Here is a 3,970-nt window from a genome sequence, read left to right as displayed (position 1 = left end):
ATATTCCCTTGAAATTTCCTATGCCTGTGTAACAGACTTCCTTTTTTCCAAGTGGAAGCCCAAATGTTCCATAGAACACACATCTGTCAGCTATCCTGTTCTTCTCTATTTCCCATTTTCTTCCTACAACTTTTTAGGATGAAATACATAGGTCTTTATTTACCTTACATTATGGGTTGCCTCTTATTAGGAATTCCTAATGTTTTATTTCGTGTAATATATATTTTTTTGACATCTTCTTCTTATATTTTGATTGACTAAATTTTCATTTATTTTTAAAATTATATTTATTTCTAATAAATTTGTATATTTTTATTATTTTTTTTTTCAAGTCAGAAGGGTAGTGTGCCCACGTCGTAACAAGGTTCAAGGGTGGCACATCTCACACAACCGTATGAACACCCGATCATCACGCTCATGAACTACAAAAGGATCTATTTGTATATTTTTAGAAAAACAAACCAATGGGTTAAAGCTTTCTCTTTTCATGTTATTATCCTTAAGTTTAATAACCTTAATTTAATTGATTTATAGAGTTTCCTGCTATCAACATAAAATATGCATTCTTTTAAAACACACAAAACTTTAAAAGGTAACCATTTGGCCTCAACACAACCCCAATTCCAAAAAATATAAGCTATGCAGATTATAACATTAGTAACAATGCAATAATAATGGTAATTAATAAAAATTGCTAAAAATTCATCTGGTATGCACTTAGAAGTAACTCATGTTAAAGAAACCCACAAAAAATTACAGATAATAATGGAGTTCTATCATAGCAAATTTAACTTCTGCATATTCAACTATGCTTACTTATAAGAGAGAAAAAGAGGGGGAGTGAGACATAAATAAATAGAGAAATAGTGTGGGTAATTCTGCCTGCTGTTCCACTCAAAGAGAAGATGCATGTGAAAAGGGAGAGTTGTTCTGCTCTATTAGCTTTGCTGTTCTTTGTGATGCGAATATTACACCACAGTGAAAAGGATATGTGTTTTTAAAGATACATCATGATATCTTCCACTTTTGGTAATGACAGAGTAGGAGGTAATTTGGACCTAACCACTAAATGAAGCCAACAGAGGACTTACTGTGAACCTACTTAAGCTTAGATTACAGGGCTCTTCACTTGCACACTTCCTCCCAAGGCCTCGTATCTAATTTTGCATTCTGTTTCTTAAAGAGGGACCTACAAGTTGGGACAGCTTTGGGCTCCACAAAATAGGACAGCCACTAAAAACAATTAAAAATTTCAAAATGATGGTGAAGAATAACCATGTCAAGATCTAGGAAAATATAGCAATCCAGGTAAGTGGCTGGGCCTTGTAGTGGTAGTTCATGCCTGTAATCCCAGCACTTTGGGAGGCCAAAGTGAAGATCAAGCCTGGGCAACATAGTGACACCTCATCTCTACAAATTTGAAAAATGAGCTGGGCATGGTGGCAGGCACCTGTTGTCCCAGCTACATGAGAGGTTGAGGCAGGAGGATAATTTGAGCCCAGGAGGACAAGGCTGCAGTGAGCTGTGTTCACCACACCACTACACTCGAGCCTGGGTGACAGAGTGAGACTGAGAAAGAAAAAGGAAGGAAGGAAGGAAGGAAAGAAGGAAAGAAGGGAGGGAAGGAAGGAAGGAAGGAAGGAGAAGAAAAATGAAAGAAAGAAAGAAAGAAAGAAAGAAAGAAAGAAAGAAAGAAAGAAAGAGAAAGAGAAGGAAAGAAGAAGGAAGGAAGGAAGGATGGAAGGAAGGAAGGAAGGAAGGAAGGAAGGAAGGAAGGAAGGAAGGAAAAGAAAGAGAAAGAAAAGAAAAAGAAAGAAAGAGAAAGAAAGAATGAGGGAGGAAGAAGGAAGGAAGGAAGGGAGGGAAAGAAATGAGGGAGGGAGGGAGGAAGGAAGGAGAAGGAAGCAAGGAGGAAAGGAAGGAAGGAAGAAGGAAGAAAGAAGAGAAAGAAAGAAGAGAAAGAAAGAAAAGAAAGAAAGAAAAAGAGAAAGAAAAAGAAAAAGAAACAAAGAGGAAAGAAAGAAAGAAGGAAAGAAAGAAAGAAAAAGAGAGAGAGAGAAAGAAAGGAAGGAAGGAGGGAAGGAAGAGAAAGACAAAACAAACAGAAGAAATCCAGGTAAGCCTGGTCTTCAGGACTATTTCTGTGCAGGAGATGTGCACAGATCTAGAAGGAACATTGAGAACCTAAGGAGCCCCTCTGACAAACTCTTTGATCTAGAGCAACAAAAGTGGAGTCCAAGCCTTGGCAAGGGAGGATGTCTATGGTAAACAACTCCTGAGGGTCACACACTCAGAGTAAAAATGAACAGAAAGTAATGCACCCTTCTCAAGCACTTCAGTCAACCTCAAAGTCATCTGGGGACACAGAAAACCTTACATCTTGAAGTTAACTTAAGATCACTTGTGGCCGGGCGCCGTGGCTCACGCCTGTAATCCCAGCACTTTGGGAGGCCGAGGCGGGTGGATCACGAGGTCAGGAGATCGAGACCATCCTGGCTAACAGTGAAACCCCGTCTCTACTAAAAATACAAAAAATTAGCCGGGCGAGGTGGTGGGCGCCTGTAGTCCCAGCTACTCGGGAGGCTGAGGCAGGAGAATGGCCTGAACCCCGGGGGGCGGAGCCTGCAGCGAGCCGAGATCGCGCCACTGCACTCCAGCCTGGGCGACAGCGAGACTCTGTCTCAAAAAAAAAAAAAAAAAAAAAAAAAAGATCACTTGTTTTGCACATGCCCCAAAATACCTGAAAAAAACAAAAGAAAATTTCCTCTGAAGGAAATAAACTTTAACTTCAAATTATTTCTACAAATGACTTTTTGAAATAAAACATCCAGCACAGAACTAAATATGAGGAAAAAAGACAATATAGGCAAACAATCAACACGATAAAAAAACGAGATAGATCCACAAGCACTCTAGTCAATGGAATTACTAGGAACAGACTGTAAAATAATGATGACTTACTATGCTCTTAGAATTAAAAGTATAATATCCAAATATCCTCTAAGAACTAGAAATTATGAAAAGTGACATAATCTCTTTGAAAAAAACTAGAAATTCTGTGGCTAAAATGCACACAAAAAAGGTAAGAATACTCTGGATAGTATAATGGCAAATAAGACATAAGGAGAGAATTAATGAATGAGAGATTAAAACGAGCTGCCTGTTTTTGGTAAGCAGATGGCTTTCTGGTGATTACAAACCTCACTGGGGGCAAAATGGTCTTCAAGTTTATTTCTTATTATTGCAATTTTATGGAGAAATTAATTGACTCTTGCTCTCTCATTCCTAATCCTAATTTGGGTTTGGAGAAGAACTCTGACAGGGCCATATAATATCAAGCATTCACCCTTAGTCTAATCAACTATGACTAGGAGAGTGATGCATCTTGAAATGTCCCCAAAACATATAGGTTAGAACTTGTATACAACAATTGGAAATGCAGAACTTGGAAATTCAGAAATGCATATAATTTTTTTATGAATAAAACTTTGCCTTACATTTTATTGAAAATCGTAATTAGAAATCTTTAGAATATATTTCACTATCTTTATTAACATTTCCTAGAATGTCACTCTTCTTTTGAAATACTGAATATGCTCATTTTTGGTGAGTTTTCTGTTTTCTTACTTAAAGTGGGATCTCCAGGTCGCTTATTGAAGGGATATTCATTTTGCTTCATCTTTCTGTAGCATTTGATAACCTTGACTGCTTTCTTTCATTAGAAACTCTTACATTGGCTTATTTAACGCGGTGCTTCCCTCGTTTTCTCCAATATTTCTGACCATTCTCCTGTATTTTTACTGTGTTGCCTCTTCCTCTCCAGTGTAAGTATTGGGATTTTTTAAAAAGCATTGCCCTAGTTTCTTTCCTCTTATACTCACTCCCCAGGCAATTTCTTCCATGTTGAGAGCCTCCAAAGCTACCTATATTTAATGTCTAGTCAGAATCACTCATTTTGTAAATCTTTGAA

At 37.7% G+C, this 3,970-nt stretch overlaps 1 non-coding gene across 1 annotated transcript; it reads right to left on the bottom strand.

Annotated features, from left to right (window-relative positions):
- Positions 1 to 330: 330 nt before the first annotated feature.
- On the bottom strand, positions 331 to 434 carry LOC129457932 (small nucleolar RNA U13). Its single transcript, XR_008649465.1, has one exon. It is a non-coding gene; the product is annotated as a small nucleolar RNA U13 (small nucleolar RNA).
- Positions 435 to 3,970: the final 3,536 nt, after the last annotated feature.

Source organism: Symphalangus syndactylus, chromosome 11 (genome assembly GCF_028878055.3).
Source record: "Symphalangus syndactylus isolate Jambi chromosome 11, NHGRI_mSymSyn1-v2.1_pri, whole genome shotgun sequence".
Lineage (NCBI taxonomy): Eukaryota > Metazoa > Chordata > Mammalia > Primates > Hylobatidae > Symphalangus > Symphalangus syndactylus.
The sequence above is the reverse complement of the archived record's forward strand: the minus strand, read 5'-3'. Positions and strand labels throughout refer to the sequence as shown.